This window comes from Fistularia commersonii, chromosome 25, assembly GCF_037954325.1.
Source record: "Fistularia commersonii isolate RoL2024-O1a breed Wild chromosome 25, RoL_Fcom_v1.0, whole genome shotgun sequence".
In the NCBI taxonomy this organism is placed as follows: Eukaryota; Metazoa; Chordata; class Actinopteri; order Syngnathiformes; family Fistulariidae; genus Fistularia; species Fistularia commersonii.
Genome location: NC_141308.1, coordinates 589,951 through 604,914, shown reverse-complemented (window position 1 = coordinate 604,914; position 14,964 = coordinate 589,951). Strand labels below are relative to the sequence as shown.

The 14,964-nt window shown below is 38.2% G+C and overlaps 1 protein-coding gene across 3 annotated transcripts in view; it reads left to right on the top strand.

The window, feature by feature from the left end:
* The first annotated feature begins 204 nt into the window (after nt 1–204).
* Nucleotides 205–14,964, top strand: part of greb1l (GREB1 like retinoic acid receptor coactivator) — a 48,659-nt gene continuing 33,899 nt past the window's right edge. For all 3 annotated transcript variants that reach the window (XM_086172800.1, XM_086172799.1, XM_086172798.1), the window contains exon 1: nt 205–288. The gene's annotated coding sequence lies outside the window, so the exon portion shown is untranslated. The remainder of the gene's footprint in view (nt 289–14,964) is intronic.

Genomic DNA, 14,964 nt, shown 5'->3' with positions numbered 1-14,964 from the left:
TTTAAACGCCACTGTGACAAGGGTAGTGCATGTGAGACGCAGCAGCAGTGAAAGCACCAGTTCGAGTTGTGTTTGTCCTTTCACTCCACTTGAGAGAGGAGTGTAAGAAACTTTCTTCCGGCTGAAAGGTTACATACTGTTATTGACATGACGTCATTTGGCAGCTCCGGTTGACAGTCGTCGATCGGATCTGCAGTGGAGAATCGCGGAGCATAGCGGCGTCGTACAGTCGACAAGACTCCATCCTACGTGAACATGACTCTGTTGTGCCTTCCAGTTGGGAGAAAGGTAGGCTTGTTTTTTTTTTTTTTACTTTAATTCTCTTTCATATTTTGGCACACACACCTGTTAAATTCTCGGCGACGGAATGAACGCCCAAGCATGGTCCGGAAAGTTTGTTTTTATTCACCTCCACCTTACCGTTTAAATATAGAAATGCCTTTTTTCTTTTTTTAATAGGGATGTCATCTGTACTAATTTAGCTGAAAACTGAAATATGTGGCTTGTGTGGATGCTGCGATGCTTTTCACGCATCTGATCTCGCATTATTTACTCACAGAGGGAAAAGCCTTGTCTTTTTCGGAAACAAGTGTTGATCTGTCACAGCGTCACATGAGTGTCATGGAGGAAGTTTGCCTTTTAAACCTAAAGAAAAGTCCAGGGGATTTAATGTTGAAAATGGACACTATTATTTCAGGCGGGTCTTGTCGAAATGGTACTTTCGTGCAGAAACTGCCGTCCCTTCTTTTAACACAGTCATGTCAAAATGACCAGGAATTAATGTCGGAACTGTGTTTAAGTTACCTCGGGCTATGATGCTGAAACGGGCTTTAGCAGTTTAGATAAAGTCATATCAGATAAGGGGAACCGGGAGATGGTTTGTCATTGTAATTGAAGCCAAACCAGTCAGTCCTGAATAGAGCTAATCTGTCTTTCTTTTCTTGTTTCATGTCCCAAAGGTAGCATTCCGTAGAGCCTCCCCTCCCCCCTCAGAATGCCCAACACAAATACATGCACATTACAAGATTCTTCGAATCAAGTGAAATCTCCAGTCAGATACAGGGAGGCCATCTTACATCTGACTTTCTATCTTGTCCTGCTGAATCATGATCTCAAACACAGGCAGTTATACATGTCTGAAAAAATATACAAAATATCATATGATATTCACTCCAGAGTGAACGCAAGATTTGAAATCTTGCTTCTTAATGTCTGATAATCATGGTGGTCCTCTGTTGACCTCCATCTGCACATACAGGCATCCGCTTAGGAAAACAAACCACGGTTTACAGATTTGCATTTGAATGTCTTTCTAAACCTATTAGACATATGTATATAATTAGCTTTCATACTCTGTAACTAAGAACATAGTACTGTTGCAGGTTCCACACCCTGCTTGCATAATGACTCAACTTATATCACTCTGAATCCTCCCTTTTGATAGAAGTTATCACTGTACAGACAAATGAATATGTCAAGTTAAATATAATTGTCAGTTAGACTATGATAGCCCTGTAACATTGTATTTAACACAGGAATAAATGGATCTTATTGATAAATCAACAAAGTAGGAAACAAATGAAAATGATGTCAGCTATAGCACAGAGTAGGACAGTAGACAGTAAGTAGGACAGGTAGACAACATGCACCGAATCATGTGAGTGCACGCTCTGTACAAGCAGTGTAAATTGTGTATGTGTCAGATGGCCTCGAGCATGCACATCCCTATCACAGAGGGCAAGGGCTGTAGGGGTCAGGGGGGCACTGAACGCCGACCATCTGGCCCTGGGGGGGGGCTGGTTTCCTCAGTGGCTGCTTTTGTTCCCTGCAAACAATTCAGACTTAATCTGGAGAGAGATAAGTAAGACCCCAGTGACAACACTTGCCATGACAGGTTTCTCACTTTAGCCTTGAAGGAGACATGTCTTTTCCATGTACCTACATGAGGGTGATGGATATCTCACAATTTATTAAAAAAAACTTGTGTATTCGGCTGGATTGATTCCATAATTTGTTTGAAACACGGGTATATAGTATCAGTCACTCAATCATACATTGAAAATTATGTTGAACCTTCACAGCTCCTGTCTTCACAAACAAAACGATTCCAACAGACATAAGGATGTAAAATATAACAGGACTTAAGCAATTAAATCAAATCTTGTACATTTTAATTCCTCCTTATGTCCATACTCAAAGAGTACATCATTTTATAATTTTTTTTCATCATGACCGAATTGCTGATGCAATTATACATATATATATATGTGTGTGTGTGTATATATATATATATATAATTTATATATTTATATATATATATTTTATATTTATATTATATATAAACATTATATATAGTTGCCTTTACTCTCATTCACAATTTATCAATTGTTTGAAAGATGTACTTTGGAATGACATTTTTCTCATGAAAGGCTTTATCAAGCAATGTACAGATGACAATTTCGCATTTCTATTTGTACGTGAGACAGTTGTGACTGAGGTAACAGATATTTCTCGTTATTTTCTATCTCTCTCTTTGAGCCCAACAGGACTGACATTAATGTCTCTCACATCCTCTGTTTGCTATTGCTGCCTATGTTTATCAGACATTCAGTGTCGTGATTTGCTTGACTCCCGTCATTTTTAATTGGTGACCAATACAGGAAACTAGTGTGTGACTGATCACTCCGTTGTGTATGTGGTGTCATAACAAAAAGGTATTCAAAGTGATTGATTACCAGTACAGCTTGTAACACAGAGGTTTCGGTTTGCACCGTAGCCTCAGTACACTCTAACAGCATATGATTTCATTGATCAGTGAGGTGAAATCTTTTACCTGAAACACTCAGATCATTTGCATTAGATACCAAAACACCACTTGTCAGGCAGACAGATGCTTCTCTTGATCCTTAAGTAGTTTTTAGATTAGGGTTTTTCTGACCCCGAGTACAGATGGTGCAAGGGGCACAAAATCAAGCCAAAGGGATCAGTGCTATTGTTTCACACTTTCTTGACCATGGTGTGGCTGGATGGAGAAAACAGGTGGCCTTTGAAATTCTCAGTATTCAGTAAATTGCTGATAGAGCTGTGAGTGATCTGCTTTGTAAATGTTCCTACAGCCCGACATTATGATGCCATTGATACAGATGGTGCACACATTTACTAAATCTATTGCTTCATATGTTGTAATATACTTCACAAAGTGTGTAAAAAAAAGACATTTTTTTTGTAATTGTAGCATCCATAGGTGAAACTCCTCAATGGCTTTCTAAGAGAACCACCCGAAAGCTGCATCTAGCTTCTAATCTGCAGAGCCAAATGTGTTCTCCATGGATGCTGGTAAACTTTTAACCTATCCTTTTTATTGAGGGTCAAGAATGCCAGGAACACTGTGTTCTTCATGAATTCTTCAGAATTATATTTACCAAGTATAATGGAAGTATCAGAGTTTATTTTTCCATCGCAGGAAGTTTGTCCAAGGGTGTTCATTTGGTTTTCTGTGATGCCTTTTCTGTGTAATATTACTCAACTCAGTCTGGCAGAAAGTCAAGTTTTTAAAGCAAGCTTTTTCAGGCCCTCCATGAACGTATTTCTGATAGCTTTACAAATAAATGCACATGTAGCACAAGAACACCTTTGTTTTTGCTATGTGGGCCTCTATTTCAACATCCTTAATAATAAAATTTAACATCTTGCTTCTGGGTGTTTTGTGATGTTTTGTGAGCCTGTGATGTTCACTCTTTATTGCCATAGCTTTTGAATGACTTTCTTCAAACAAACAGCATGAAAGAAGAGGGAGGAAAGCACTGATAAGGGCTGTAGGAGAACAGTGGAGACCGAAGAGGGTAGATGTGAGAAGAGGTTAAAACAGATGTGGGACTGATGAGTGAAACCAGTCAATGGATGGATGCAGCAAGTCAGGAACACTGTGATTTCTGATATCCAAGTCTGAAAGACATATACAGCAAAGGGCGTAGCTAAACACAAGACTAACTTTGTACTGTATAGTATGTGTATGACACAGTCGACAATTGGATCATTATAGCCAGTCCCACAAAGACCTGGGCCCTTCCCCCGATTGAAAGGAGATGTCAAAGGTCTGCAACCTTTTCCATTTAAGGGCATTGATCCCATTCAGGCGGGGTGGAGGGTATGCTCCTCCTCCACAAAGCCCTTAACATCATCTGTTATATCTGACTATTGAGGTTTTTTTGACTGTTTTACTCACCGTGCTTTGTTTTTGAGCAGAGAAGTATCGTTTGAATAATTTTGTCATTAAATAATATAAATTGGAAATGGATATGAAAAATGATATATAGCTAATGACGTAGATAGTCAGTTGAAGAGAATAGTAAAAATGAATAAGACTAGGACTGCACTAAAATTATCATTATTATAGATAACTTCTTCATTTTATCTTAATTCGTTATGAATAGTTTTTTACATATCTTTAAACACGGCAGACAGTTGTCTATTCGAAACCTGAATAATTTAAGCTGCTGTTATGAAAAGATAAAGATAATTGCAAAATATAAGTGGCATTAGAGAATTACAACTTCTGTCTCCAGAATATGACTCGCACCGATTAATCGTTATGCTTGTCCTACAAATAGGATTTTGGGTTGTCTGGAGCCAACCCCTTCTTGGATCCACCCAGGCAAAGTGGAGAGCATTAAAAAAGGGTTGTCTTAAGCGGAAATTGAACGAAAACCCTCCTCCCGTGAGGCAGGAGTGCAAAACAGTGTGCAACTATGATACCTTTTTTTGATTTAAAGTTGAAAATTAGTCAGACGTACTTGCAGCTTTACATATAAATCGGGTATCATTTAGTGTCAAGCCATTATGTTTTTTTTGTTTTTTTGTGAGATTGAAGCACATTGGGAACATTCAATTCCAATGAATTCTGATATTTCTTCATTGTGAGTCTAATGAGATATTAATCTAATCAAGGTACTACTTTTTGTTGTATGAATATATCCATGTTTGTAGGATCTGCTCACAAGGCAGTAAATGTTTGTGCTGCGATTGTACATACCTGTATATTTGTTTCGACAGCGAAATTAATCATAACACAACATTGATCGGAGGCGTTTCATATCTCTTCATTGACAAAGTTCCCTCAGAAGCTTTTATCTCTGAGAGCTTTACAAAGTTGCATATGATGATGAATGTAAGCGAATCATAGTGACTTTCCTTGGAAGAATTGCAAGGGTGCATAGGGAATGTACCTGCAATGTGTAATTCATCAGAAAGTGTACCTGAAACAAAGTCAAAGAGCCACCATTTCGTCAATGTGTGTCTGTGTGCAACTTGACAGGGGATATTGGCATGTCATGATGAAAAAGGAATTTCAGTGTTTTTTTTTACCCTAGGTGTTCAAACTCACAAATTTCGTCGCTGCAATAAACAAATAAGGTTAATATTTCCTTTGGAAATGGTATCCCATCACAATGGATCCATTGGACAATGGAATGATGTGCTTATCTCATGTCTACAATGTTCCTCCTAGATTGATCTTTTGGATTTTTGTAGGCTTTATTACACACTCAAGAAGAGCACTTAGAAATATATCCTTATTCTTGCCATTGAAAACTGGAAATTAGCCAGCTGAGAATCCCTCCTCACACAGTGCTGTTATGGAACAGTGTGTTCTCACAGGGTGTTCTGGTGTATTTCCCCTCTTTGCACAGATGCCAACCCAGAGGAACAAGAGCTGCAGCCAGACATTACTACTTGCATCTTTCATGTTCCTTTATAAAAGTACAGTGTGTGCTTTGCCACCAGAATGATCACTGTACAATTGCCTGAAATTGATTGTGAGGTTGAATTACATTATTATTTCTCTTGCCCCCTCTCTTTTCACACAGTCTTGCCTTGGGTTTCTAGTAGCTTTATACTTTTCAAAGTGTAAAAGACTGTGGCATGTGTGTGTGTGTGTGTGTGTGTGTGTGTGTGTGTGTGTGTATGTGCTTGCGTGTGTGTGTTTGCGCGTGTGTGTGTGCTTGCGTGTGTGTGTGTGTGTGTGTGTGTGTGTGTGTGTGTGTGTGTGTGTATGTTTGTATGTGTCTGTGTGTGTGTGTCTATGAACATAAGTAGAGCATTACCCTTTGAGATTGTGTGTCAACAACCAGACCTAGTTCACGGTCTTGTTGAAAGCTCTGATTTTTTTTTTACTATTCATCACTAGAATACACTCCTCTCTAAAAGATATGTGCCAGTCATTCAGCCTGGCATCACATTATGCAAAATACAATATCTGAAAGCATGGTATTTCGAAATAATAAGATGAGATTCTTTATAGATACAGCTGCAGGATCAGTAAAAACAAAACTGAAGCGTAATTATTGGAAGCATTTTTTTCATCATGTTAATTTTTTTTTCATATTGTCTGTATGGGGGAAATGAACCTATGCAATAAGCACGGAGGGAAAGATTCCAAATAATACAAATTTTGTATGCAAGAGGTTAACAGGAGAAAATGGTTTCTATTTATACTTAGCCATTCAAAATGCAGTCAAATAGTGATTTGTTGAATGGTTTATCAATTCCCTTGCCAAGAATTTTTTGAAAGTGCCTGCCAGTTTCCTTAGCTGGCTTACCAGATGATACTGTGTAGTTAAACCTTCTGCTGTCAGGTGAGGACTGAACAGTGAGTGGGGGTCAATATATTTATTTTACCAAATAAATTCACTGTGCACTAAACATTTAACTGATGTATTTGTTTTGCCCGCTTTCTTGTGAGTTGTGTTTCTGTTAGGAAAATCATAGAAACCCCATTTCATTCTAAACAAAAGCCAAAACTAAATACATAAAAATTAGATTTGCTCTACTTCTCAACCTAACTAAAGCATTAGAGATCTTTCAGAGGCAGGATGTGTTCTTACAACTACTTGAAACTTTCAGGCTCATTACCAGATCTCCCACGTCTCTACAGTGATATCATTAGTCTTGGCCATATATTGTCCAAAATCTCAAAAATCTATATTGTCCAAAAAAATGCACATGTGGTTGTGCATGTACACACACACACACACACACACACACACACACACACAGAACACACGAAGGAATGCTCAATATCATACATTCCAAATAACAAACCAAACCAAACAGGACAATCACTTTCTCCCTCCCTCCTACCTCTCATTGAAATCCAAGGTCTGAATGTGTTGATGCTGCCAGAGTTTGTGGGGGAGAGGGTTGTCTTAAGCGGAGAGCTTTTCCATAGGCTGTCACAGGGTGTCCAAGGCTACGGTGACCAAGACCCAGCCCTCTGCTGCAAGGACTGACAGTTCCTCTGTGGCAGGGAAGGTCATTATCTCTCACTCTTTTTTTTTATTCTCTCATGCACTGGTCCTTTTTATTGTCTTGGGCTGCATGTGTGCATTTGTAGCTCAAGCACAACTGGATTATAATCACATACAAAAGTAAAAAGATGTCAAATTTAAGGAATTAGATATTGACTTTTTAAGTGAATTTTTGTACTGACTAAAATCAATAGCCCTAAAACACTCTTCAAGATTTTCCATCAAGCTACCGTAATTAGATCTGAGCATACCTAAAGATAATATGGCAAGGACATCTGCCTTTTTCAAACATTGACCAAAGAGCCTTGGTGTGACTAAGTCTGGCCATACATAGTTGCAGCAGCCTTGCATTCCCCCCCTATTCCTTAGAAGGAGGTAGAAAGCAGTGGGTGACAAATCAAAGACATGAACTGTCGACCTTTAGAATACTGATTTTTCCATTTGGCATTTTAGGGATCACAAAAAAACTGAGCTTTGTCAGAATGATAAAATTATGGACAAAATTGTTAAATCAAATGATTAAAGGTTTATTGATTTGATTGCATGAGTTCAAAACCAGCATTGGTACACATTTGTCGTGATTACTTCATCTGCCTTTATTGTTCTATGATCTGCCCTAGAAGTCATGTCCCCCTGTCAATTCACAGTCCACAACTGTACTCAGAAGAATGAATATCTCGAACATATCATCCAAGATGCCTGTAAATCCTGAGACAGAACATAGTCAAGTTAGCTAAATGTGAAGGAAGGGGTAGGAGCAAAAATTGGTAGAAGCTCAACTTTGCAAATACGAAAAACAAATAAATGACTAAATAAGTATTTAAAAGACATATGATTTTTACATCCACCAAGGTGGCTATATTTTTTTTTGTAATGTGTATTTGTATTGTAACAAGTCACAAATGTTGGGGTTTATGTTGATGCTGGTTTTTCTGTATGATTTGGGGGTTGCTGGGATTATTGTGGGTGTGGTTTGGGGTGCAAGGAATTCATTTGGTTTTTTTTTTACCTGGAATTGACTGGGAACAGTTAGTTGTAGTGCAAGCTCGTGTGGCGTGGCTGTGGCCAACAACAGCTATTTGCTTATTAAACAGACGTTTTACCGTCAACCAGGTGTTTTCCCTGACTAAAATGCTTCAGTATTTTTCACATAGAATTCCAAAGAAATGTATGAGAAAGGTTTCAATTGACATGGATTCCTTTGATTGAAGATTCTTTTGAATGATTGAATTCATCACATACTGCAAAATTGATGTTTGTTGACATTTCAATCGTTTACCATGGAATTAGGCTAGTAATAGGCAAGTTTCTCATAGATGACAACATAGAAGAGTGGATCTCTGGTCTTGATTAGGCTCTGTGTTCCCTAATAGTCCAGATTCCGATACCTAAAGACCTCTTTTCAAGCACCATTAAACAATATCATTTTCAAATAACTGACAAAACAAATGTAATAAAAATAAATGTCTAAATAAATCCTTTGTTCTCTTATCACCCCATGCAATGCGATAACCAGAAGAGGGACTTTAACCTTTTTAAAAATCTGAATCATTCCTTAATTTCCTTTTTCTTTAATATTCGAATAGTGTTCTGATATTTCTAACAAACACTCCAGAAATTTAACAACAAATGCAAATTCATGTCTGTTCTCCGCTGGTAAAAGGGCGTTTGTAGTGGAATTAACAATTGTGGATACAACAGATGTGCTGGGAGTGTTACATGAAGGACTAGTTTCATTTGTAGTTGCTGTTTGTGTCAGGTTATTAACACAGGGTGATTAGAGTAAACTATCCCTTTAAAATTAATGTGAAAAAACACATAACAGTCCATGCTTTTGTGTAACAGTAATGATCAGGTTCATATTGAATTTCTGTTAACAATCACACTAATTTACCTCATCCTGCCTGAAAAAGGAACGCGCACTAGTTGCAAATTCTTTTTGAATATTGTGCTTTTCATATACCAGTACATTATTTACCACCATTTCTACAAACAATTTTGTCTGCAGGGTGGTAAATATGTCATTTTGAGGGGATCAGAGAATGAAGTGGTACAAGTGATGAACAGGTTTACTGTCACTTTACTCATCAGCAGGGATTGTGCGGTAGGTCAAGCCCACAAACAAAGCATGGATCTGTAGCCATTGTTTAATGAAGACAAAAAGAGTCCTGCTGATGCAGTGGCACTTGGTGTAGTAAGGACGACTGATGGGATTTAAGTGTGGGTCCTGTCACCGAGGGCAACCTGGTGCTTATTAATCAGGCAGGGGGTCGGGGTGGGGGTAGTAAAGGAGATGTGGCAAAAAAGTAAGGGGGTGACGGGGGTGGGTTACTGCTGATGCAGGATTGCCGCCTGGGGTCAGGAAGAGACATGATGGATACAGCTGATCACCCTGTAAGGAAGTTTTGAGGAAAGGGGAGGAGGCTGATTTGTTGGGACATTGAGAGGTCTCTTTGTTCTGGTGTCACTCAAATGGATTCAAGGTGGCTGAGACTTTTTTCAGAGGAAAGCAAAGCAGAAGACCTATTGTGAAAGGTGGGTCCCTCTCTGGATGGCCGATAAACACAACAGAGTCCTTTCTTCTCTTCTCTCCATGTGTGCCTACTAGTCCTGCTTCAGTGCTTTCAAAATTGAGATTGGATGTCAGTTTTTTAAAGAGAACATTAAAAGTTTGTCCATCCTCACTGTTAGAGTTGATATACATTCATCTAAATTTTCTCTTCATTCCTATCACTGATATTGCATTGATATTATAAAAAAACAACAGAATCTGCTTTATTGATCCTTTATTCAATACTTTGATCGCGAGGTTGTTCTATAGTTTTAGATATAAAAACTGTCAATTTGAAAAGGAAAATTGGCAATTATTTAACTATCGCAGGAAATATTTAAATGATTAAAAACATGCAAGATCAACAATTAACTAATAAAATAGGCTTGTTCGACAAAATTGTCTATTAATACTATGTTTAGAAATGTTACTGCTAGATCCTCACCAATGGTTTCAGCTTATAGTTTACATTTAAGTTAATTGTAGCTAACCAACTGTCAATCTTACAGATGTTATTGGAGTCTGTGCTTGATGCATTAAGCATATAAAATTTGCCTCAGTTAACCCTGATTATTGGACAGAAGCCAGATTGGATGCCAGTGATTTACTATCACCTCTTGATTTACAGTGGGATAATGAGATGGGACTGAATAGGGAAAATTGGTTACCATGCTAACTTAAGCTGATTTGTCCTCAACACAATACCTATATATTTAACAAAACATTAACAGGAATATTGTTGATTTTTTCTTTTTAATATATTATTCATTACTGATTCGGTTTGATAAGCTAATTATATTGTACTCACAAAAGAATATTAAGGATTATACTAAACCTTGTTTTTGCTTACTATTTCATAATATATGATGTTAACAAAGGAAAGAGTGCTTCTCTCAGCAGCTCCTGGAAACAGAACCTGACCCTGTGCTCGTTTTGCCATCTGATAAGAGCGAATGTTTTGATAGTCTTGGCCCTCTCCATGTGATCAACGGTCCTCCTTTTACACCCCATAACAAAAAGGGCTGTCTAAACAACAGTTTATGACCTGTACAAGGCCTGGTCAAGCATCATCAAAGATCTACACTAGGATGACCCATTAGCTGTGTACCAGTTGTCTGAGGAAGCTGCTGCGAAGATAAAGAAACTATTTCTGCCCCACCCTTGCAAAACAAATAAAAAATAACATAAGAATAAAAGTCAAATAAAGGACCTAACGAAAAGAAAAATGTACATGTTCATTCATTTTGGTCTCATTTTTTTTTTTTAAATGTTCTTAAACTCAAATATAAGGGGAATAAAGTCTATGTTGACTTGTTCATATTTTTTTCCTTATCCCTTCAGCAGTCTTGCCCTTTACCACTGATCAAGGTTTAGTCATGACACATATATTGTACAAATAGAACTCATGGTTGTCCTATTTAATATGACTTTCCTGAATAAGTCCATAAATGCATTAGGGTCCAGTGTCTGTCTCTGTTGTTCTGACTAAGCTGAACTGATGTTCAACCCAGCAGCATTGTAAAATGCAGATTGGGTTCACTGACAGGGCTTCCATTTTATTGCACAGTCATGAACTGCATTGTAAACTGTCACTCGTCTCTCACTTTCATTCAATTATTCTAGCAGCGATAACGGCCATGACACCCTAGTGCTCAGCCTGGTGGCGGCAGGCAACGAACAATTGATATTTCACACTACACAGTCACTTTTTTTCTTTTTCACTAGCATTTGTCTACTTGAAATAAAACATTACGTTAAATGACTTGTTTCTAGACGATAATTCATGAATATGCTCAATCTTGTTACTGTTATTTATGTGTTAAAATTCAGTTCTCACCACATTGACTAAATGCTAGCAGTAGACAAGGAGCACAATTTTTCCCTTGTTAGTTTAGTACATAAATATCCTCTTACTTTTTTATCCCTTTATGTGATTGATTTAGAATCGCGTGGGAGTTGTGTGAGATTTACATTATTCTCATTCCAAATGTTTCTAGAGTAGTGTCACATGTCTTTCTTGACTTGGTGCTTTTATGAGTTGTTAGAATGGGGTGGTTGCTGGATAGTGATACTATGAAGACACCAATGCAGGTAGGTAACTCACAAACCATTGAATGCAATAGTAATTGTAGTATGGTGCCCTGAAGAGAAAAATAAATCGCAGATTTTTGATGTATAATGAAACACATTTGTGTTGACCTTTATCTCTATTTTCAAATATTATTTCAATTTTATTATATTCATGCTTCTATTCACACTTGAACAAAATGAGTAGAGTAGAAATATGGCATCTAAGTAGCTTCTCTTGGCAGATTAGATAAGAAAAGACCAATATTTAAAAAAACACATTCTGAATTGTTAAAGATACTGATATCAGTAGAAAGAATTACGAATGTCAAAATACCTACAGATTCTTCTATGTGGCTATTTGCTTGATGGAGCTATAGCTGTAATTCATCATTTATAAATTATTTGTGTGTATGTGGCTTTTTTGTGTTTGTGCAGTTATCTCTTTGGCTGTGCCCATTAAAAGATGCTTGCTTTTGTTTGTGACTGAGATTTAGTTTAAGGTTAAACGTCTTGCCCTTAAACTCATCCACTTGGCCAGTGTGTGGCAAGGTCACCACTCCAATCAAGCTAGTGTTGACACAAAGGTTGCTTGTGTCTTAATGAATTGGCTCTACAGTCCCTCGGTGAGCCAGTACACGTCCTTCCAGCCCCTCACTGGCCTTCCCAGGCCTGCTGCCCTTTCACACGCACCTCCTAACCTCTAATTTTGAATTGAGGTTTATAACTAGACAGTAAACTTCCAGTGGCTTCATGATGATGACTTCTTCATCTGTCCAAATGCTCCTTTTGTCCATCACTCCTCAAGCCTTAGACCCTGCCCCCATTCCTTCTGGTCACACCAGGCCTTAAACCCTGGTTCACCCCACTTTATAGTTCCACAGATAATCCCACAAAACACTCACTCACACACACACACACACACACACACACACACACACACACACACACACACACACACACACACCCACACCCTCAGGCTATTATCTCCCATTAGTCCTGTTCTGCCTCCCTCTCTTTCTTTATATGTTGCTGCCGACTTCAGCAATGGCATTCAGCTGGAATGTTTGCCTTTGTTTGTGTGGCCCACTGGAAAGACATGAATGACCCTAGCTCATCTGCTATCCTCACTAGCTCCGATTTGCACTTCAGGGCCCAGCAGGTAGTCTGTTGGAGTTTGAGGAGGGGGTTAAGAAGAAGATGGTGGGGCTTTTATAAGGAAATTAGAGCCAGGGACTGTCACCTGGATAGTAAACAACAGTGTGAGTCCTCACACTTCTAGAATTGGGAATCACACATGAAGTTTGTAAAAGGGGAAAATTTGTTGCAGGAATTTTCACATGTTTTGATTTCATGTTTTGCTTACTGAGAGTTGAGTTGTGGAATTGTTGTTGATTCCAAGAGGCTGACACATCTGGTTGCACCGCAGCTGCTGTGGATCTTCAGCACCTGATACCGATCGCTCACTCATGGATTTGTCACTGAAGTCCCATCTTCATGTTTGTGTCAGACTCTTGACCTGCTATGTTGTGTTATTGCAGATGTTGATGCCATAGGAAAAAAAAACAACGAATGTCCAGACAGTTGATTCCAATTTGGCTTCATCCAAAATGCTCCAAAGAACACACACGGATGCTTTTTTTTTAGATAAGACAAAATCAAGGGTCTTCCTTGGGAATTCAAGAGGAAGAACACCTCTCCTTTACCCCCTCCAAATTTAAGAAACGAAATCCCAGAAATCATTGGCTGGTCATGTGACTCGTCTTTCCTCAGGTAATGGCAAAGATACTTCCCTTTTGTCACTGGCCTTTGCTGGAGCTGAATACTGTGATGAAAGATGGGTTTGGGGGGTGGGCAAGCATTCAGTCCACACTCCTTTGTTTTTTGGACTGTCTTTTGAGGCCACTGAAAATGCTGGGTTTACTTATTATCTCCATTTAACATGGGCTATTTAAGACTGACCATGTCAAAGCCAGAGGCTTGGGCATAAATCTTACTGGCAGCTCCTTTCCCGCAGCTGAACTTGTGGCTTTTTTAATTATCGCTGCAGATGTAGGGATTTAACTTTATTCTTGGTAAGTTACATGTAAATTAGCTTAATATTCCCCACCCTTTACCATGTGGGGTCTAAACCAGCGATAACCAGACAAATTTCACAGTCAAACTCAAGCCCAATATTTAGACAAATGTGGTTGATTGAGAGAAATGACCGCACGCAGGCCCTGATTGGCTCATGTTGGGGTTTATAGCCATCCCTCACACTGGCTTTGCCCTAATTTAACCATTGGAGAGGAGGTGAGAAAAGCTGCACACAACTTGATTAAAACAACTGTTATCTGTGTCTGTGATAATGAACTGGAACATCAGTCATATGGTTCAGTGAAGCGAGAAACCGTGGGCCAATAAAGCAAGGTGTTGATGTATATTGATCAGCATACTTTTAATAAGTAAGCATACTTTTAATAGCTAACAGTTTATTTTCTTGCATTAATAGACTTATTGATAGAGTCAAAATAATGAACAAACCAATATTATATAAATATAGCTTTTAATTAATTTTTGAACATGAATTGATCAACTTTCTGAGGACAATGATAGTAGTCAAGTAAGAGAAGTTGCAGTGGTAAATGCTTTCCAGCAATCAAACAGTTGAGACAACTTCCTATTTACCTGACAAATTCTTTACATGGAATTTATTTGTTACTTGGATACACAAAGAGAAGTTGTTTACTGTATCATTATGTAAGGTTAAAGTGACACTGAGAGTTACACTTACATCACTTAAAATTGTACTAAACCACAAAATTGCTGTCAAACAAAATCCTGGAGGGATACAGATACACTTGGCACTATGCATGCTTAATGTATTAAATATTATAATTTGGAGCTAAGCATATTGCCTACAGCATTAAATCCCTGTATGACATTTATAATGTTTTTATTTTTCTTAGAGAACTGTTAAGTGCCTTTTTTCCCTCACGAGGTAGCAGTATAGAAAGTGTTTCATCACATATAGACATTAATAGTAATAAAGTGGAATTG